Below are 22,030 nucleotides of genomic sequence, written 5' to 3'. Positions count from 1 at the left end.
GGGATCATACTGTGCTTGGGCCCTGTGGTCTCTTCCAGGTCAGTGTATGGCGTTTCCTTCCCCTTGCCCAGGCACCTGGGAGCATGTCTGCACGTGGAGAAAGACTTTCCCTTGGGAAGCCGGGTTTTGTCAAACGGGTCCCAGTGCTCTGCTCCTCTCTTTTCACTCCTGCTGCCAGAAGCCCAGGGAGGATGGGAGGGCTTAGAACATGGTTGGGCACTGTGGTTTCTTCCAGAGAAGTGGAGGGCATTTGCTTTCCCTTGCCACCACCACTTGGCATAGGGTCTGCACCTCAGGAAAACTGTTTCCTTGGGAAGCCGGCTTTTTGCAAAGGGGTCTCAGGGTCGTGGGCCTCGGCTGTCCCTCCGGCTCCCCAAAGCACAGGGACGAGGTGAGGGGCTTAGACCAAGCCAAGGCAATGTTGTTTCTTACACCTGGGTGTGTGGCATTTTGTTGAGCTGGCTTCCCCCACTTGGGATAGGTGTTCCACAGCAAGCAGTTATTGATTGTCGGAAGCCGTTTTTGCCTCAGGGGTCTCCGGGCTGTGTTCGTTGGGGTTGAACTCCTGCTAGCAAAACCGCCAGGTTGAGGGAAGGGTTCAGACTGTGCCTAGGCCCTGTGGTCTCTTCCAGGTCAGTGTATGGCATTTCTTTCCCCTTGCCAAAGGCACCTGGGAGCATGTCTGCACGTGGAGAAAGACTTTCCCGTGGGAAGCCGGTTTTTGTCAAACGGGTCCCAGTGCTCTGCTCCTCTCTTTTCACTCCTGCTGCCAGAAGCCCAGGGAGGATGGGAGGGCTTAGAACATGGTTGGGCACTGTGGTTTCTTCCAGAGAAGTGGAGGGCATTTGCTTTCCTTGCCACAACCACTTGGGATAGGGTCTGCACCTCAGGAAAACTGTATCCTTGGGAAGCCGGCTTTTTGCAAAGGGGTCTCAGGGTCGTGGGCCGCGGCTGTCCCTCCGGCTCCCCAAAGCACAGGGACGAGGTGAGGGGCTTAGACCAAGCCTGGGCAATGTTGTTTCTTACACCTGGGTGTGTGGCATTTTGTTGAGCTGGCTTCCCCCACTTGGGATAGGTGTTCCACAGCAAGCAACTATTGATCGTCGGAAGCCGTTTTTGCCCCAGGGGTCTCCGGGCTGTGTTCGTTGGGGTTGAACTCCTGCTAGCAAAATCGCCGGGTTGAGGGAAGGGTTCAGACTGTGCCTGGGCCCTGTGGTCTCTTCCAGTCAGTGTATGGCGTTTCCTTCCCCTTGCCCCAGGCACCTGGGAGCATGTCTGCACGTGGAGAAAGACTTTCCCGTGGGAAGCCGGGTTTTGTCAAACGGGTCCCAGTGCTCTGCTCCTCTCTTTTCACTCCTGCTGCCAGAAGCCCAGGGAGGATGGGAGGGCTTAGAACATGGCTGGGCACTGTGGTTTCTTACAGAGAAGTGGAGGGCATTTGCTTTACCTTGCCACAACCACTTGGGATAGGGTGTGCACCTCAGGAAAACTGTCTCCGTGGGAAGCCGGCTTTTTGCAAAGGGGTCTCAGGGCCGTGTGCCTCGGCTGTCCCTCCCGCTCCCCAAAGCACAGGGACGAGGTGAGGGGCTTAGACCGTGCCTGGGCAATGTTGTTTCTTACACCTGGGTGTGTGGCATTTTGTTGAGCTGGCTTCCCCCACTTGGGATAGGTGTTCCACAGCAAGCACCTATTGATCATCGGAAGCCGTTTTTGCCCCAGGGGTCTCCGGGCTGTGTTCGTTGGGGTTGAACTCCTGCTAGCAAAACCGCCGGGTTGAGGGAAGGGTTCAGACTGTGCCTGGGCCCTGTGGTCTCTTCCAGGTCAGTGTATGGCGTTTCCTTCCCCTTGCCCAGGCACCTGGGAGCATGTCTGCACGTGGAGAAAGACTTTCCCGTGGGAAGCCGGGTTTTGTCAAACGGGTCCCAGTGCTCTGCTCCTCTCTTTTCACTCCTGCTGCCAGAAGCCCAGGGAGGATGGGAGGGCTTAGAACATGGTTGGGCACTGTGGTTTCTTCCAGAGAAGTGGAGGGCATTTGCTTACCTTGCCACAACCACTTGGGATAGGGTCTGCACCTCAGGAAAACTGTTTCCTTTGGGAAGCCGGCTTTTTGCAAAGGGGTCTCAGGGTCGTGGACCTCGGCTGTCCCTCCGGCTCCCCAAAGCACAGGGACGAGGTGAGGGGCTTAGACCAAGCCTGGGCAATGTTGTTTCTTACACCTGGGTGTGTGGCATTTTGTTGAGCTGGCTTCCCCCACTTGGGATAGGTGTTCCACAGCAAGCACCTATTGATCGTCGGAAGCCGTTTTTGCCCCAGGGGTCTCCGGGCTGTGTTCGTTGGGGTTGAACTCCTGCTAGCAAAACCGCCGGGTTGAGGGAAGGGTTCAGACTGTGCCTGGGCCCTGTGGTCTCTTCCAGGTCAGTGTATGGCATTTCCTTCCCCTTGCCCCAGGCACCTGGGAGCATGTCTGCACGTGGAGAAAGACTTTCCCGTGGAAAGCCGGGTTTTGTCAAACGGGTCCCAGTGCTCTGCTCCTCTCTTTTCACTCCTGCTGCCAGAAGCCCAGGGAGGATGGGAGGGCTTAGAACATGGCTGGGCACTGTGGTTTCTTCCAGAGAAGTGGAGGGCATTTGCTTTACCTTGCCACAACCACTTGGGATAGGGTCTGCACCTCAGGAAAACTGTCTCCGTGGGAAGCCGGCTTTTTGCAAAGGGGTCTCAGGGCCGTGTGCCTCGGCTGTCCCTCCGGCTCCCCAAAGCACAGGGACGAGGTGAGGGGCTTAGACCATGCCTGGGCAATGTTGTTTCTTACACCTGGGTTTGTGGCATTTTGTTGAGCTGGCTACCCCCACTTGGGATAGGTGTTCCACAGCAAGCACCTATTGTTCGTCGGAAGCCGTTTTTGCCCCAGGGGTCTCCGGGCTATGTTGTTGGGGTTGAACTCCTGCTAGCAAAACCGCCGGGTTGAGGGAAGGGTTCAGACTGTGCCTGGGCCCTGTGGTTTCTTCCAGGTCAGTGTATGGCACATTTCCTTCCCCTTGCCACAGGCACCTGGGAGCATGTCTGCACGTGGAGAAAGACTTTCCCGTGGGAAGCCGGGTTTTGTCAAACGGGTCCCCGTGCTCTGCTCCTCTCTTTTCACTCCTGCTGCCAGAAGCCCAGGGAGGATGGGAGGGCTTAGAACATGGCTGGGCACTGTGGTTTCTTACAGAGAAGTGGAGGGCATTTGCTTTACCTTGCCACAACCACTTGGGATAGGGTCTGCACCTCAGGAAAACTCTTTCGGTGGGAAGCCGGCTTTTTGCAAAGGGGTCTCAGGGCCGTGGGCCTCGGCTGTCCCTCCGGCTCCCCAAAGCACAGGGACGAGGTGAGGGGCTTAGACCAAGCCTGGGCAATGTTGTTTCTTACACCTGGGTGTGTGGCATTTTGTTGAGCTGGCTTCCCCCACTTGGGATAGGTGTTCCACAGCAAGCAACTATTGATCGTCGGAAGCCGTTTTTGCCCCAGGGGTCTCCGGGCTGTGTTCGTTGGGGTTGAACTCCTGCTAGCAAAATCGCCGGGTTGAGGGAAGGGTTCAGACTGTGCCTGGGCCCTGTGGTCTCTTCCAGGTCAGTGTATGGCATTTCCTTCCCCTTGCCCCAGGCACCTGGGAGCATGTCTGCACGTGGAGAAAGACTTTCCCGTGGAAAGCCGGGTTTTGTCAAACGGGTCCCAGTGCTCTGCTCCTCTCTTTTCACTCCTGCTGCCAGAAGCCCAGGGAGGATGGAAGGGCTTAGAACATGGCTGGGCACTGTGGTTTCTTCCAGAGAAGTGGAGGGCATTTGCTTTACCTTGCCACAACCACTTGGGATAGGGTCTGCACCTCAGGAAAACTGTTTCCGTGGGAAGCCGGCTTTTTTCAAAGGGGTCTCAGGGCCGTGTGCCTCGGGTGTCCCTCCAGCTCCCCAAAGCACAGGGACGAGGTGAGGGGCTTAGACCATGCCTGGGCAATGTTGTTTCTTACACCTGGGTGTGTGGCATTTTGTTGAGCTGGCTACCACCACTTGGGATTGGTTTTGCACAGCAAGCGCCTATTGTTCCTCGGAAGCCGTTTTTGCCTCAGGGGTCTCCGGGCTGTGTTCGTTGGGGTTGAACTCCTGCTAGCAAAACCGCCGGGTTGAGGGAAGGGATCATACTGTGCTTGGGCCCTGTGGTCTCTTCCAGGTCAGTTTATGGCGTTTCCTTCCCCTTGCCCAGGCACCTGGGAGCATGTCTGCACGTGGAGAAAGACTTTCCCGTGGGAAGCCGGGTTTTGTCAAACGGGTCCCAGTGCTCTGCTCCTCTCTTTTCACTCCTGCTGCCAGAAGCCCAGGGAGGATGGGAGGGCTTAGAACATGGTTGGGCACTGTGGTTTCTTCCAGAGAAGTGGAGGGCATTTGCTTTCCCTTGCCACCAACACTTGGCATAGGGTCTGCATCTCAGGTAAACTGTTTCTGTGGGAAGCCGGCTCTTTGCAAAGGGGTCTCAGGGTCGTGGGCCTCGGCTGTCCCTCCGGCTCCCCAAAGCACAGGGACGAGGTGAGGGGCTTAGACCAAGCCAAGGCAATGTTGTTTCTTACACCTGGGTGTGTGGCATTTTGTTGAGCTGGCTTCCCCCACTTGGGATAGGTGTTCCACAGCAAGCAGTTATTGATCGTCGGAAGCCGTTTTTGCCTCAGGGGTCTCCGGGCTGTGTTCGTTGGGGTTGAACTCCTGCTAGCAAAACCGCCGGGTTGAGGGAAGGGTTCAGACTGTGCCTAGGCCCTGTGGTCTCTTCCAGGTCAGTGTATGGCATTTCTTTCCCCTTGCCACAGGCACCTGGGAGCATGTCTGCACGTGGAGAAAGACTTTCCCGTGGGAAGCCGGGTTTTGTCAAACGGGTCCCAGTGCTCTGCTCCTCTCTTTTCACTCCTGCTGCCAGAAGCCCAGGGAGGATGGGAGGGCTTAGAACATGGTTGGGCACTGTGGTTTCTTCCAGAGAAGTGGAGGGCATTTGCCTACCTTGCCACAACCACTTGGGATAGGGTCTGCACCTCAGGAAAACTGTATCCTTGGGAAGCCGGCTTTTTGCAAAGGGGTCTCAGGGTCGTGGGCCTCGGCTGTCCCTCCGGCTCCCCAAAGCACAGGGACGAGGTGAGGGGCTTAGACCAAGCCTGGGCAATGTTGTTTCTTACACCTGGGTGTGTGGCATTTTGTTGAGCTGGCTTCCCCCACTTGGGATAGGTGTTCCACAGCAAGCACCTATTGATCATCGGAAGCCGTTTTTGCCCCAGGGGTCTCCGGGCTGTGTTCGTTGGGGTTGAACTCCTGCTAGCAAAACCGCCGTGTTGAGGGAAGGGTTCAGACTGTGCCTGGGCCCTGTGGTATCTTCCAGGTCAGTGTATGGCGTTTCCTTCCCCTTGCCCAGGCACCTGGGAGCATGTATGCACGTGGGGAAAGACTTTCCCGTGGGAAGCCGGGTTTTGTCAAACGGGTCCCAGTGCTCTGCTCCTCTCTTTTCACTCCTGTTGCCAGAAGCCCAGGGAGGATGGGAGGGCTTAGAACATGCTTGGGCACTGTGGTTTCTTCCAGAGAAGTGGAGGGCATTTGCTTTACCTTGCCACAACCACTTGGGATAGGGTCTGCACCTTAGGAAAACTGTTTCCATGGGAAGCCGGCTTTTTGCAAAGGGGTCGCAGGGTCGTGGGCCTCGGCTGTCCCTCCGGCTCCCCAAAGCACAGGGACGAGGTGAGGGGCTTAGACCAAGCCAAGGCAATGTTGTTTCTCACACCTGGGTGTGTGGCATTTTGTTGAGCTGGCTTCCCCCACTTGGGATAGGTGTTCCACAGCAAGCACCTATTGATCGTCGGAAGCCGTTTTTGCCTCATGGGTCTCCGGGCTGTGTTCGTTGGGGTTGAACTCCTGCTAGCAAAACCGCCCGGTTGAGGGTAGGGTTCAGACTGTGCTTGGGCCCTGTGGTCTCTTCCAGGTCAGTGTATGGCGTTTCCTTCCCCTTGCCCCAGGCACCTGGGAGCATGTCTGCACGTGGAGAAAGACTTTCCCGTGGGAAGCCGGGTTTTGTCAAATGGGTCCCAGTGCTCTGCTCCTCTCTTTTCACTCCAGCTGCCAGAAGCCCAGGGAGGATGGGAGGGCTTAGAACATGGCTGGGCACTGTGGTTTCTTCCTGAGAAGTGGAGGGCATTTGCTTTACCTTGCCAAAACCACTTGGGATAGGGTCTGCACCTCAGGAAAACTGTTTCCGTGGGAAGCCGGCTTTTTGCAAAGGGGTCTCAGGGCCGTGGGCCTCGGGTGTCCCTCCGGCTCCCCAAAGCACAGGGACGAGGTGAGGGGCTTAGACAAAGCCAGGGCAATGTTGTTTCTTACACCTGGGTGTGTGGCATTTTGTTGAGCTGGCTTCCCCCACTTGGGATAGGTGTTCCACAGCAAGCACCTATTGTTCGTCGGAAGCCGTTTTTGCCCCAGGGGTCTCCGGGCTATGTTGTTGGGGTTGAACTCCTGCTAGCAAAACCGCCGGGTTGAGGGAAGGGTTCAGACTGTGCCTGGGCCCTGTGGTCTCTTCCAGGTCAGTGTATGGCATTCCCTTCCCCTTGCCACAGGCACCTGGGAGCATGTCTGCACGTGGAGAAAGACTTTCCCGTTGGAAGCCGGTTTTTGTCAAACGGGTCCCCGTGCTCTGCTCCTCTCTTTTCACTCCTGCTGCCAGAAGCCCAGGGAGGATGGGAGGGCTTAGAACATGGCTGGGCACTGTGGTTTCTTACAGAGAAGTGGAGGGCATTTGCTTTACCTTGCCACAACCACTTGGGATAGGGTCTGCACCTCAGGAAATCTCTTTCGGTGGGAAGCCGGCTTTTTGCAAAGGGGTCTCAGGGTCGTGGGCCTCGGCTGTCCCTCCGGCTCCCCAAAGCACAGGGACGAGGTGAGGGGCTTAGACCAAGCCAAGGCAATGTTGTTTCTTACACCTGGGTGTGTGGCATTTTGTTGAGCTGGCTTCCCCCACTTGGGATAGGTGTTCCACAGCAAGCACCTATTGATCGTCGGAAGCCGTTTTTGCCTCAGGGGTCTCCGGGCTGTGTTCGTTGGGGTTGAACTCCTGCTAGCAAAACCGCCGGGTTGAGGGAAGGGTTCAGACTGTGCCTGGGCCCTGTGGTCTCTTCCAGGTCAGTGTATGGCCTTTCCTTCCCCTTGCCCCAGGCACCTGGGAGCATGTCTGCACGTGGACAAAGACTTTCCCGTGGGAAGCCGGTTTTTGTCAAACGGGTCCCCGTGCTCTGCTCCTCTCTTTTCACTCCTGCTGCCAGAAGCCCAGGGAGGATGGGAGGGCTTAGAACATGGCTGGGCACTGTGGTTTCTTCCAGAGAAGTGGAGGGCATTTGCTTTACTTGCCACAACCACTTGGGATAGGGTCTGAACCTCAGGAAAACTGTCTCCGTGGGAAGCCGGCTTTTTGCAAAGGGGTCTCAGGGCCGTGTGCCTAGGCTGTCCCTCCGGCTCCCCAAAGCACAGGGACGAGGTGAGGGGCTTAGACCATGCCTGGGCATTGTTGTTTCTTACACCTGGGTGTGTGGCATTTTGTTGAGCTGGCTACCCCCACTTGGGATAGGTGTTCCACAGCAAGCACCTATTGTTCGTCGGAAGCCCTTTTGGATCCAGGGGTCTCCGGGCTGTGTTCGTTGGGGTTGAACTCCTGCTAGCAAAACCGCCGGGTTGAGGGAAGGGTTCAGACTGTGCCTGGGCCCTGTGGTCTCTTCCAGGTCAGTGTATGGCATTTCCTTCCCCTTGCCCCAGGCACCTGGGAGCATGTCTGCACGCGGAGACTTTCCCGTGGGAAGCCGGGTTTTGTCAAACGGGTCCCAGTGCTCTGCTCCTCTCTTTTCACTCCTGCTGCCAGAAGCCCAGGGAGGATGGGAGGGCTTAGAACATGGCTGGGCACTGTGGTTTCTTCCAGAGAAGTGGAGGGCATTTGCTTACCTTGCCACAACCACTTGGGATAGGGTCTGCACCTCAGGAAAACTGTTTCCTTTGGGAAGCCGGCTTTTTGCAAAGGGGTCTCAGGGTCGTGGACCTCGGCTGTCCCTCCGGCTCCCCAAAGCACAGGGACGAGGTGAGGGGCTTAGACCAAGCCTGGGCAATGTTGTTTCTTACACCTGGGTGTGTGGCATTTTGTTGAGCTGGCTTCCCCCACTTGGGATAGGTGTTCCACAGCAAGCACCTATTGATCGTCGGAATCCGTTTTTTCCCCAGGGGTCTCCGGGCTGTGTTCGTTGGGGTTGAACTCCTGCTAGCAAAACCGCCGGGTTGAGGGAAGGGTTCAGACTGTGCCTGGGCCCTGTGGTCTCTTCCAGGTCAGTGTATGGCATTTCCTTCCCCTTGCCCCAGGCACCTGGGAGCATGTCTGCACGTGGAGAAAGCCTTTCCCGTGGGAAGCCGGGTTTTGTCAAACGGGTCCCAGTGCTCTGCTCCTCTCTTTTCACTCCTGCTGCCAGAAGCCCAGGGAGGATGGGAGGGCTTAGAACATGGCTGGGCACTGTGGTTTCTTCCAGAGAAGTGGAGGGCATTTGCTTTACCTTGCCACAACCACTTGGGATAGGGTCTGCACCTCAGGAAAACTGTCTCCGTGGGAAGCCGGCTTTTTGCAAAGGGGTCTCAGGGCCGTGTGCCTCGGCTGTCCCTCCGGCTCCCCAAAGCACAGGGACGAGGTGAGGGGCTTAGACCATGCCTGGGCAATGTTGTTTCTTACACCTGGGTTTGTGGCATTTTGTTGAGCTGGCTACCCCCACTTGGGATAGGTGTTCCACAGCAAGCACCTATTGTTCGTCGGAAGCCGTTTTTGCCCCAGGGGTCTCCGGGCTATGTTGTTGGGGTTGAACTCCTGCTAGCAAAACCGCCGGGTTGAGGGAAGGGTTCAGACTGTGCCTGGGCCCTGTGGTCTCTTCCAGGTCAGTGTATGGCACATTTCCTTCCCCTTGCCACAGGCACTTGGGAGCATGTCTGCACGTGGAGAAAGACTTTCCCGTGGGAAGCCGGGTTTTGTCAAACGGGTCCCCGTGCTCTGCTCCTCTCTTTTCACTCCTGCTGCCAGAAGCCCAGGGAGGATGGGAGGGCTTAGAACATGGCTGGGCACTGTGGTTTCTTACAGAGAAGTGGAGGGCATTTGCTTTACCTTGCCACAACCACTTGGGATAGGGTCTGCACCTCAGGAAAACTCTTTCGGTGGGAAGCCGGCTTTTTGCAAAGGGGTCTCAGGGCCGTGGGCCTCGGCTGTCCCTCCGGCTCCCCAAAGCACAGGGACGAGGTGAGGGGCTTAGACCAAGCCAAGGCAATGTTGTTTCTTACACCTGGGTGTGTGGCATTTTGTTGAGCTGGCTTCCCCCACTTGGGATAGGTGTTCCACAGCAAGCAGTTATTGATCGTCGGAAGCCGTTTTTGCCTCAGGGGTCTCCGGGCTGTGTTCGTTGGGGTTGAACTCCTGCTAGCAAAACCGCCGGGTTGAGGGAAGGGTTCAGACTGTGCCTAGGCCCTGTGGTCTCTTCCAGGTCAGTGTATGGCATTTCTTTCCCCTTGCCACAGGCACCTGGGAGCATGTCTGCACGTGGAGAAAGACTTTCCCGTGGGAAGCCGGTTTTTGTCAAACGGGTCCCAGTGCTCTGCTCCTCTCTTTTCACTCCTGCTGCCAGAAGCCCAGGGAGGATGGGAGGGCTTAGAACATGGTTGGGCACTGTGGTTTCTTCCAGAGAAGTGGAGGGCATTTGCTTACCTTGCCACAACCACTTGGGATAGGGTCTGCACCTCAGGAAAACTGTATCCTTGGGAAGCCGGCTTTTTGCAAAGGGGTCTCAGTGTCGTGGGCCTCGGCTGTCCCTCCGGCTCCCCAAAGCACAGGGACGAGGTGAGGGGCTTAGACCAAGCCTGGGCAATGTTGTTTCTTACACCTGGGTGTGTGGCATTTTGTTGAGCTGGCTTCCCCCACTTGGGATAGGTGTTCCACAGCAAGCAACTATTGATCGTCGGAAGCCGTTTTTGCCCCAGGGGTCTCTGGGCTGTGTTCGTTGGGGTTGAACTCCTGCTAGCAAAATCGCCGGGTTGAGGGAAGGGTTCAGACTGTGCCTGGGCCCTGTGGTCTCTTCCAGGCAATGTATGGCGTTTCCTTCCCCTTGCCCCAGGCACCTGGGAGCATGTCTGCACGTGGAGAAAGACTTTCCCGTGGAAAGCCGGGTTTTGTCAAACGGGTCCCCGTGCTCTGCTCCTCTCTTTTCACTCCTGCTGCCAGAAGCCCAGGGAGGATGGGAGGGCTTAGAACATGGCTGGGCACTGTGGTTTCTTACAGAGAAGTGGAGGGCATTTGCTTTACCTTGCCACAACCACTTGGGATAGGGTCTGCACCTCAGGAAAACTGTCTCCGTGGGAAGCCGGCTTTTTGCAAAGGGGTCTCAGGGCCGTGTGCCTCGGCTGTCCCTCCCGCTCCCCAAAGCACAGGGACGAGGTGAGGGGCTTAGACCGTGCCTGGGCAATGTTGTTTCTTACACCTGGGTGTGTGGCATTTTGTTGAGCTGGCTTCCCCCACTTGGGATAGGTGTTCCACAGCAAGCACCTATTGATCATCGGAAGCCGTTTTTGCCCCAGGGGTCTCCGGGCTGTGTTCGTTGGGGTTGAACTCCTGCTAGCAAAACCGCCGGGTTGAGGGAAGGGTTCAGACTGTGCCTGGGCCCTGTGGTCTCTTCCAGGTCAGTGTATGGCGTTTCCTTCCCCTTGCCCAGGCACCTGGGAGCATGTCTGCACGTGGAGAAAGACTTTCCCGTGGGAAGCCGGGTTTTGTCAAACGGGTCCCAGTGCTCTGCTCCTCTCTTTTCACTCCTGTTGCCAGAAGCCCAGGGAGGATGGGAGGGCTTAGAACATGGTTGGGCACTGTGGTTTCTTCCAGAGAAGTGGAGGGCATTTGCTTTACCTTGCCACAACCACTTGGGATAGGGTCTGCACCTCAGGAAAACTGTTTCCGTGGGAAGCCGGCTTTTTGCAAAGGGGTCGCAGGGTCGTGGGCCTCGGCTGTCCCTCCGGCTCCCCAAAGCACAGGGACAAGGTGAGGGGCTTAGACCAAGCCAAGGCAATGTTGTTTCTCACACCGGGGTGTGTGGCATTTTGTTGAGCTGGCTTCCCCCACTTGGGATAGGTTTCCACAGCAAGCACCTATTGATCGTCGGAAGCCGTTTTTGCCTCAGGGGTCTCCGGGCTGTGTTCGTTGGGGTTGAACTCCTGCTAGCAAAACCGCCGGGTTGAGGGAAGGGTTCAGACTGTGCTTGGGCCCTGTGGTCTCTTCCAGGTCAGTGTATGGCGTTTCCTTCCCCTTGCCCCAGGCACCTGGGAGCATGTCTGCACGTGGAGAAAGACTTTCCCGTGGGAAGCCGGGTTTTGTCAAACGGGTCCCAGTGCTCTGCTCCTCTCTTTTCACTCCTGCTGCCAGAAGCCCAGGGAGGATGGGAGGGCTTAGAACATGGCTGGGCACTGTGGTTTCTTCCTGAGAAGTGGAGGGCATTTGCTTTACCTTGCCACAACCACTTGGGATAGGGTGTGCACCTCAGGAAAACTGTCTCCGTGGGAAGCCGGCTTTTTGCAAAGGGGTCTCAGGGCCGTGTGCCTCGGCTGTCCCTCCGGCTCCCCAAAGCACAGGGACGAGGTGAGGGGCTTAGACCATGCCTGGGCAATGTTGTTTCTTACACCTGGGTTTGTGGCATTTTGTTGAGCTGGCTACCCCCACTTGGGATAGGTGTTCCACAGCAAGCACCTATTGATCGTCGGAAGCCGTTTTTGCCCCAGGGGTCTCCGGGCTGTGTTCGTTGGGGTTGAACTCCTGCTAGCAAAACCGCCGGGTTGAGGGAAGGGTTCAGACTGTTCCTGGGCCCTGTGGTCTCTTCCAGGTCAGTTTATGGCATTTCCTTCCCCTTGCCACAGGCACCTGGGAGCATGTCTGCACGTGGAGAAAGACTTTCCCGTGGGAAGCCGGGTTTTGTCAAACGGGTCCCAGTGCTCTGCTCCTCTCTTTTCACTCCTGCTGCCAGAAGCCCAGGGAGGATGGGAGGGCTTAGAACATGGTTGGGCACTGTGGTTTCTTCCAGAGAAGTGGAGGGCATTTGCTTACCTTGCCACAACCACTTGGGATAGGGTCTGCACCTCAGGAAAACTGTTTCCTTGGGAAGCCGGCTTTTTGCAAAGGGGTCTCAGGGTCGTGGGCCTCGGCTGTCCTTCCGGCTCCCCAAAGCACAGGGACGAGGTGAGGGGCTTAGACCAAGCCAGGGCAATGTTGTTTATTACACCTGGGTGTGTGGCATTTTGTTGAGCTGGCTTCCCCCACTTGGGATAGGTGTTCCACAGCAAGCAACTATTGATCGTCGGAAGCCGTTTTTGCCCCAGGGGTCTCCGGGCTGTGTTCGTTGGGGTTGAACTCCTGCTAGCAAAATCGCCGGGTTGAGGGAAGGGTTCAGACTGTGCCTGGGCCCTGTGGTCTCTTCCAGGTCAGTGTATGGCATTTCCTTCCCCTTGCCCCAGGCACCTGGGAGCATGTCTGCACGTGGAGAAAGACTTTCCCGTGGAAAGCCGGGTTTTGTCAAACGGGTCCCAGTGCTCTGCTCCTCTCTTTTCAGTCCTGCTGCCAGAAGCCCAGGGAGGATGGGAGGGCTTAGAACATGGCTGGGCACTGTGGTTTCTTCCAGAGAAGTGGAGGGCATTTGCTTTACCTTGCCACAACCACTTGGGATAGGGTCTGCACCTCAGGAAAACTGTCTCCGTGGGAAGCCGGCTTTTTGCAAAGGGGTCTCAGGGCCGTGGGCCTCGGCTGTCCCTCCGGCTCCCCAAAGCACAGGGACGAGGTGAGGGGCTTAGACCATGCCTGGGCAATGTTGTTTCTTACACCTGGGTTTGTGGCATTTTGTTGAGCTGGCTACCCCCACTTGGGATAGGTGTTCCACAGCAAGCACCTAATGTTCGTCGGAAGCCGTTTTTGCCCCAGGGGTCTCCGGGCTATGTTCGTTGGGGTTGAACTCCTGCTAGCAAAACCGCCGGGTTGAGGGAAGGGTTCAGACTGTGCCTGGGCCCTGTGGTCTCTTCCAGGTCAGTGTATGGCATTTCCTTCCCCTTGCCACAGGCACCTGGGAGCATGTCTGCACGCGGAGAAAGACTTTCCCGTGGGAAGCCGGGTTTTGTCAAACGGGTCCCCGTGCTCTGCTCCTCTCTTTTCACTCCTGCTGCCAGAAGCCCAGGGAGGATGGGAGGGCTTAGAACATGGCTGGGCACTGTGGTTTCTTACAGAGAAGTGGAGGGCATTTGCTTTACCTTGCCACAACCACTTGGGATAGGGTGTGCACCTCAGGAAAACTGTTTCCGTGGGAAGCCGGCTTTTTGCAAAGGGGCCTCAGGGCCGTGGGCCTCGGGTGTCCCTCCGGCTCCCCAAAGCACAGGGACGAGGTGAGGGGCTTAGACCAAGCCAGGGCAATGTTGTTTCTTACACCTGGGTGTGTGGCATTTTGTTGAGCTGGCTTCCCCCACTTGGGATAGGTGTTCCACAGCAAGCACCTATTGATCGTCGGAAGCCGTTTTTGCCCCAGGGGTCTCCGGGCTGTTTTCGTTGGGGTTGAACTCCTGCTAGCAAAACCGCCGGGTTGAGGGAAGGGTTCAGACTGTGCTTGCGCCCTGTGGTCTCTTCCAGGTCAGTGTATGGCATTTCCTTCCCCTTGCCACAGGCACCTGGGAGCATGTCTGCACGTGGAGAAAGACTTTCCCGTGGGAAGCCGGGTTTTATCAAACGGGTCCCAGTGCTCTGCTCCTCTCTTTTCACTCCTGCTGCCAAAAGCCCAGGGAGGATGGGAGGGCTTAGAACATGGTTGGGCACTGTGGTTTCTTCCAGAGAAGTGGAGGGCATTTGCTTACCTTGCCACAACCACTTGGGATAAGGTCTGCACCTCAGGAAAACTGTTTCCTTGGGAAGCCGGCTTTTTGCAAAGGGGTCTCAGGGTCGTGGGCCTCGGCTGTCCTTCCGGCTCCCCAAAGCACAGGGACGAGGTGAGGGGCTTAGACCAAGCCTAGGCAATGTTGTTTATTACACCTGGGTGTGTGGCATTTTGTTGAGCTGGCTTCCCCCACTTGGGATAGGTGTTCCACAGCAAGCAACTATTGATCGTCGGAAGCCGTTTTTGCCCCAGGGGTCTCCGGGCTGTGTTCGTTGGGGTTGAACTCCTGCTAGCAAAACCGCCGGGTTGAGGGAAGGGTTCAGACTGTGCCTAGGCCCTGTGGTCTCTTCCAGGTCAGTGTATGGCATTTCCTTCCCCTTGCCCCAGGCACCTGGGAGCATGTCTGCACGTGGAGAAAGACTTTCCCGTGGGAAGCCGGGTTTTGTCAAACGGGTCCCAGTGCTCTGCTCCTCTCTTTTCACTCCTGCTGCCAGAAGCCCAGGGAGGATGGGAGGGCTTAGAACATGGCTGGGCACTGTGGTTTCTTCCAGAGAAGTGGAGGGCATTTGCTTTACCTTGCCACAACCACTTGGGATAGGGTCTGCACCTCAGGAAAACTGTTTCCGTGGGAAGCCGGCTTTTTGCAAAGGGGTCTCAGGGTCGTGGGCCTCGGCTGTCCCTCCGGCTCCCCAAAGCATAGGGACGAGGTGAAGGGCTTAGACCAAGCCAAGGCAATGTTGTTTCTCACACCTGGGTGTGTGGCATTTTGTTGAGCTGGCTTCCCCCACTTGGGATAGGTGTTCCACAGTAAGCACCTATTGATCGTCGGAAGCCGTTTTTGCCTCAGGGGTCTCCGGGCTGTGTTCGTTGGGGTTGAACTCCTGCTAGCAAAACCGCCGGGTTGAGGGAAGGGTTCAGACTGTGCTTGGGCCCTGTGGTCTCTTCCAGGTCAGTGTATGGCGTTTCCTTCCCCTTGCCCCAGGCACCTGGGAGCATGTCTGCACGTGGAGAAAGACTTTCCCGTGGGAAGCCGGGTTTTGTCAAACGGGTCCCAGTGCTCTGCTCCTCTCTTTTCACTCCTGCTGCCAGAAGCCCAGGGAGGATGGGAGGGCTTAGAACATGGCTGGGCACTGTGGTTTCTTCCTGAGAAGTGGAGGGCATTTGCTTTACCTTGCCAAAACCACTTGGGATAGGGTCTGCACCTCAGGAAAACTGTTTCGGTGGGAAGCCGGCTTTTTGCAAAGGGGTCTCAGGGCCGTGGGCCTCGGGTGTCCCTCCGGCTCCCCAAAGCACAGGGACGAGGTGAGGGGCTTAGACCAAGCCAGGGCAATGTTGTTTCTTACACCTGGGTGTGTGGCATTTTGTTGAGCTGGCTTCCCCCACTTGGGATAGGTGTTCCACAGCAAGCACCTATTGTTCGTCGGAAGCCGTTTTTGCCCCAGGGGTCTCCGGGCTATGTTCCTTGGGGTTGAACTCCTGCTAGCAAAACCGCCGGGTTGAGGGAAGGGTTCAGACTGTGCCTGGGCCCTGTGGTCTCTTCCAGGTCAGTGTATGGCATTCCCTTCCCCTTGCCACAGGCACCTGGGAGCATGTCTGCACGTGGAGAAAGACTTTCCCGTGGGAAGCCGGGTTTTGTCAAACGGGTCCCCGTGCTCTGCTCCTCTCTTTTCACTCCTGCTGCCAGAAGCCCAGGGAGGATGGGAGGGCTTAGAACATGGCTGGGCACTGTGGTTTCTTACAGCGAAGTGGAGGGCATTTGCTTTACCTTGCCACAACCACTTGGGATAGGGTGTGCACCTCAGGAAAACTGTCTCCGTGGGAAGCCGGCTTTTTGCAAAGGGGTCTCAGGGCCGTGTGCCTCGGCTGTCCCTCCCGCTCCCCAAAGCACAGGGACGAGGTGAGGGGCTTAGACCGTGCCTGGGCAATGTTGTTTCTCACACCTGGGTGTGTGGCATTTTGTTGAGCTGGCTTCCCCCACTTGGGATAGGTGTTCCACAGCAAGCACCTATTGATCATCGGAAGCCGTTTTTGCCCCAGGGGTCTCCGGGCTGTGTTCGTTGGGGTTGAACTCCTGCTAGCAAAACCGCCGGGTTGAGGGAAGGGTTCAGACTGTGCCTGGGCCCTGTGGTCTCTTCCAGGTCAGTGTATGGCGTTTCCTTCCCCTTGCCCAGGCACCTGGGAGCATGTCTGCACGTGGAGAAAGACTTTCCCGTGGGAAGCCGGGTTTTGTCAAACGGGTCCCAGTGCTCTGCTCCTCTCTTTTCACTCCTGTTGCCAGAAGCCCAGGATGGATGGGAGGGCTTAGAACATGGTTGGGCACTGTGGTTTCTTCCAGAGAAGTGGAGGGCATTTGCTTTACCTTGCCACAACCAGTTGGGATAGGGTCTGCACCTCAGGAAAACTGTTTCCGTGGGAAGCCGGCTTTTTGCAAAGGGGTCGCAGGGTCGTGGGCCTCGGCTGTCCCTCCGGCTCCCCAAAGCACAGGGACGAGGTGAGGGGCTTAGACCAAGCCAAGGCAATGTTGTTTCTCACACCTGGGTGTGTGGCATTTTGTTGAGCTGGCTTCCCCCACTTGGGATAGGTGTTCCACAGCAAGCACCTATTGATCGTCGGAAGCCGTTTTTGCCTCAGGGGTCTCCGGGCTGTGTTCGTTGGGGTTGAACTCCTGCTAGCAAAACCGCCGGGTTGAGGGAAGGGTTCAGACTGTGCTTGGGCCCTGTGGTCTCTTCCAGGTCAGTGTATGGCGTTTCCTTCCCCTTGCCCCAGGCACCTGGGAGCATGTCTGCACGTGGAGAAAGACTTTCCAGTGGGAAGCCAGGTTTTGTCAAACGGGTCCCAGTGCTCTGCTCCTCTCTTTTCACTCCTGCTGCCAGAAGCCCAGGGAGGATGGGAGGGCTTAGAACATGGCTGGGCACTGTGGTTTCTTCCAGAGAAGTGGAGGGCATTTGCTTTACCTTGCCACAACCACTTCGGATAGGGTCTGCACCTCAGGAAAACTGTTTCCGTGGGAAGCCGGCTTTTTGCAAAGGGGTCTCAGGGCCGTGTGCCTCGGGTGTCCCTCCAGCTCCCCAAAGCACAGGGACGAGGTGAGGGGCTTAGACCATGCCTGGGCAATGTTGTTTCTTACACCTGGGTGTGTGGCATTTTGTTGAGCTGGCTACCCCCACTTGGGATTGGTTTTGCACAGCAAGCGCCTATTGTTCGTCGGAAGCCGTTTTTGCTTCAGGTGTCTCCGGGCTGTGTTCGTTGGGGTTGAACTCCTGCTAGCAAAACCGCCGGGTTGAGGGAAGGGATCATACTGTGCTTGGGCCCTGTGGTCTCTTCCAGGTCAGTGTATGGCGTTTCCTTCCCCTTGCCCAGGCACCTGGGAGCATGTCTGCACGTGGAGAAAGACTTTCCCGTGGGAAGCCGGGTTTTGTCAAACGGGTCCCAGTGCTCTGCTCCTCTCTTTTCACTCCTGCTGCCAGAAGCCCAGGGAGGATGGGAGGGCTTAGAACATGGTTGGGCACTGTGGTTTCTTCCAGAGAAGTGGAGGGCATTTGCTTTCCCTTGCCACCACCACTTGGCATAGGGTCTGCACCTCAGGAAAACTGTTTCCGTGGGAAGCCGGCTTTTTGCAAAGGGGTCTCAGGGTCGTGGGCCTCGGCTGTCCCTCCGGCTCCCCAAAGCACAGGGACGAGGTGATGGGCTTAGACCAAGCCAAGGCAATGTTGTTTCTTACACCTGGGTGTGTGGCATTTTGTTGAGCTGGCTTCCCCCACTTGGGATAGGTGTTCCACAGCAAGCAGTTATTGATCGTCGGAAGCCGTTTTTGCCTCAGGGGTCTCCGGGCTGTGTTCGTTGGGGTTGAACTCCTGCTAGCAAAACCGCCGGGTTGAGGGAAGGGTTCAGACTGTGCCTAGGCCCTGTGGTCTCTTCCAGGTCAGTGTATGGCATTTCTTTCCCCTTGCCACAGGCACCTGGGAGCATGTCTGCACGTGGAGAAAGACTTTCCCGTGGGAAGCCGGTTTTTGTCAAACGGGTCCCAGTGCTCTGCTCCTCTCTTTTCACTCCTGCTGCCAGAAGCCCAGGGAGGATGGGAGGGCTTAGAACATGGTTGGGCACTGTGGTTTCTTCCAGAGAAGTGGAGGGCATTTGCTTACCTTGCCACAACCACTTGGGATAGGGTCTGCACCTCAGGAAAACTGTATCCTTGGGAAGCCGGCTTTTTGCAAAGGGGTCTCAGGTTCGTGGGCCTCGGCTGTCCCTCCGGCTCCCCAAAGCACAGGGACGAGGTGAGGGGCTTAGACCAAGCCTGGGCAATGTTGTTTCTTACACCTGGGTGTGTGGCATTTTGTTGAGCTGGCTTCCCCCACTTGGGATAGGTGTTCCACAGCAAGCAACAATTGATCGTCGGAAGCCGTTTTTGCCCCAGGGGTCTCCGGGCTGTGTTCGTTGGGTTTGAACTCCTGCTAGCAAAATCGCCGGGTTGAGGGAAGGGTTCAGACTGTGCCTGGGCCCTGTGGTCTCTTCCAGTCAGTGTATGGCGTTTCCTTCCCCTTGCCCCAGGCACCTGGGAGCATGTCTGCACGTGGAGAAAGACTTTCCCGTGGGAAGCCGGGTTTTGTCAAACGGGTCCCAGTGCTCTGCTCCTCTCTTTTCACTCCTGCTGCCAGAAGCCCAGGGAGGATGGGAGGGCTTAGAACATGGCTGGGCACTGTGGTTTCTTACAGAGAAGTGGAGGGCATTTGCTTTACCTTGCCACAACCACTTGGGATAGGGTGTGCACCTCAGGAAAACTGTCTCCGTGGGAAGCCGGCTTTTTGCAAAGGGGTCTCAGGGCCGTGTGCCTCGGCTGTCCCTCCCGCTCCCCAAAGCACAGGGACGAGGTGAGGGGCTTAGACCGTGCCTGGGCAATGTTGTTTCTCACACCTGGGTATGTGGCATTTTGTTGAGCTGGCTTCCCCCACTTGGGATAGGTGTTCCACAGCAAGCACCTATTGATCATCGGAAGCCGTTTTTGCCCCAGGGGTCTCCGGGCTGTGTTCGTTGGGGTTGAACTCCTGCTAGCAAAACCGCCGGGTTGAGGGAAGGGTTCAGACTGTGCCTGGGCCCTGTGGTCTCTTCCAGGTCAGTGTATGGCGTTTCCTTCCCCTTGCCCAGGCACCTGGGAGCATGTCTGCACGTGGAGAAAGACTTTCCCGTGGGAAGCCGGGTTTTGTCAAACGGGTCCCAGTGCTCTGCTCCTCTCTTTTCACTCCTGTTGCCAGAAGCCCAGGATGGATGGGAGGGCTTAGAACATGGTTGGGCACTGTGGTTTCTTCCAGAGAAGTGGAGGGCATTTGCTTTACCTTGCCACAACCACTTGGGATAGGGTCTGCACCTCAGGAAAACTGTTTCCGTGGGAAGCCGGCTTTTTGCAAAGGGGTCTCAGGGTCGTGGGCCTCGGCTGTCCCTCCGGCTCCCCAAAGCACAGGGACGAGGTGAGGGGCTTAGACCAAGCCAAGGCAATGTTGTTTCTCACACCTGGGTGTGTGGCATTTTGTTGAGCTGGCTTCCCCCACTTGGGATAGGTGTTCCACAGTAAGCACCTATTGATCGTCGGAAGCCGTTTTTGCCTCAGGGGTCTCCGGGCTGTGTTCGTTGGGGTTGAACTCCTGCTAGCAAAACCGCCGGGTTGAGGGAAGGGTTCAGACTGTGCTTGGGCCCTGTGGTCTCTTCCAGGTCAGTGTATGGCGTTTCCTTCCCCTTGCCCAGGCACCTGGGAGCATGTCTGCACGTGGAGAAAGACTTTCCCGTGGGAAGCCGGGTTTTGTCAAACGGGTCCCAGTGCTCTGCTCCTCTCTTTTCACTCCTGCTGCCAGAAGCCCAGGGAGGATGGGAGGGCTTAGAACATGGCTGGGCACTGTGGTTTCTTCCTGAGAAGTGGAGGGCATTTGCTTTACCTTGCCAAAACCACTTGGGATAGGGTCTGCACCTCAGGAAAACTGTTTCGGTGGGAAGCCGGCTTTTTGCAAAGGGGTCTCAGGGCCGTGGGCCTCGGGTGTCCCTCCGGCTCCCCAAAGCACAGGGACGAGGTGAGGGGCTTAGACCAAGCCAGGGCAATGTTGTTTCTTACACCTGGGTGTGTGGCATTTTGTTGAGCTGGCTTCCCCCACTTGGGATAGGTGTTCCACAGCAAGCACCTATTGTTCGTCGGAAGCCGTTTTTGCCCCAGGGGTCTCCGGGCTATGTTCCTTGGGGTTGAACTCCTGCTAGCAAAACCGCCGGGTTGAGGGAAGGGTTCAGACTGTGCCTGGGCCCTGTGGTCTCTTCCAGGTCAGTGTATGGCATTCCCTTCCCCTTGCCACAGGCACCTGGGAGCATGTCTGCACGTGGAGAAAGACTTTCCCGTGGGAAGCCGGGTTTTGTCAAACGGGTCCCCGTGCTCTGCTCCTCTCTTTTCACTCCTGCTGCCAGAAGCCCAGAGAGGATGGGAGGGCTTAGAACATGGCTGGGCACTGTGGTTTCTTACAGCGAAGTGGAGGGCATTTGCTTTACCTTGCCACAACCACTTGGGATAGGGTGTGCACCTCAGGAAAACTGTCTCCGTGGGAAGCCGGCTTTTTGCAAAGGGGTCTCAGGGCCGTGTGCCTCGGCTGTCCCTCCCGCTCCCCAAAGCACAGGGACGAGGTGAGGGGCTTAGACCGTGCCTGGGCAATGTTGTTTCTCACACCTGGGTGTGTGGCATTTTGTTGAGCTGGCTTCCCCCACTTGGGATAGGTGTTCCACAGCAAGCACCTATTGATCATCGGAAGCCGTTTTTGCCCCAGGGGTCTCCGGGCTGTGTTCGTTGGGGTTGAACTCCTGCTAGCAAAACCGCCGGGTTGAATGAAGGGTTCAGACTGTGCCTGGGCCCTGTGGTCTCTTCCAGGTCAGTGTATGGCGTTTCCTTCCCCTTGCCCAGGCACCTGGGAGCATGTCTGCACGTGGAGAAAGACTTTCCCGTGGGAAGCCGGGTTTTGTCAAACGGGTCCCAGTGCTCTGCTCCTCTCTTTTCACTCCTGTTGCCAGAAGCCCAGGATGGATGGGAGGGCTTAGAACATGGTTGGGCACTGTGGTTTCTTCCAGAGAAGTGGAGGGCATTTGCTTTACCTTGCCACAACCACTTGGGATAGGGTCTGCACCTCAGGAAAACTGTTTCCGTGGGAAGCCGGCTTTTTGCAAAGGGGTCGCAGGGTCGTGGGCCTCGGCTGTCCCTCCGGCTCCCCAAAGCACAGGGACGAGGTGAGGGGCTTAGACCAAGCCAAGGCAATGTTGTTTCTCACACCTGGGTGTGTGGCATTTTGTTGAGCTGGCTTCCCCCACTTGGGATAGGTGTTCCACAGCAAGCACCTATTGATCGTCGGAAGCCGTTTTTGCCTCAGGGGTCTCCGGGCTGTGTTCGTTGGGGTTGAACTCCTGCTAGCAAAACCGCCGGGTTGAGGGAAGGGTTCAGACTGTGCTTGGGCCCTGTGGTCTCTTCCAGGTCAGTGTATGGCGTTTCCTTCCCCTTGCCCCAGGCACCTGGGAGCATGTCTGCACGTGGAGAAAGACTTTCCCGTGGGAAGCCAGGTTTTGTCAAACGGGTCCCAGTGCTCTGCTCCTCTCTTTTCACTCCTGCTGCCAGAAGCCCAGGGAGGATGGGAGGGCTTAGAACATGGCTGGGCACTGTGGTTTCTTCCAGAGAAGTGGAGGGCATTTGCTTTACCTTGCCACAACCACTTGGGATAGGGTCTGCACCTCAGGAAAACTGTTTCCGTGGGAAGCCGGCTTTTTGCAAAGGGGTCTCAGGGCCGTGTGCCTCGGGTGTCCCTCCAGCTCCCCAAAGCACAGGGACGAGGTGAGGGGCTTAGACCATGCCTGGGCAATGTTGTTTCTTACACCTGGGTGTGTGGCATTTTGTTGAGCTGGCTACCCCCACTTGGGATTGGTTTTGCACAGCAAGCGCCTATTGTTCGTCGGAAGCCGTTTTTGCTTCAGGTGTCTCCGGGCTGTGTTCGTTGGGGTTGAACTCCTGCTAGCAAAACCGCCGGGTTGAGGGAAGGGATCATACTGTGCTTGGGCCCTGTGGTCTCTTCCAGG

The sequence above is a fragment of the Ursus arctos genome, unplaced genomic scaffold (assembly GCF_023065955.2).
Source record: "Ursus arctos isolate Adak ecotype North America unplaced genomic scaffold, UrsArc2.0 scaffold_21, whole genome shotgun sequence".
Taxonomy (NCBI): Eukaryota; Metazoa; Chordata; class Mammalia; order Carnivora; family Ursidae; genus Ursus; species Ursus arctos.
Note: the sequence above shows the minus strand (reverse complement) of the source record.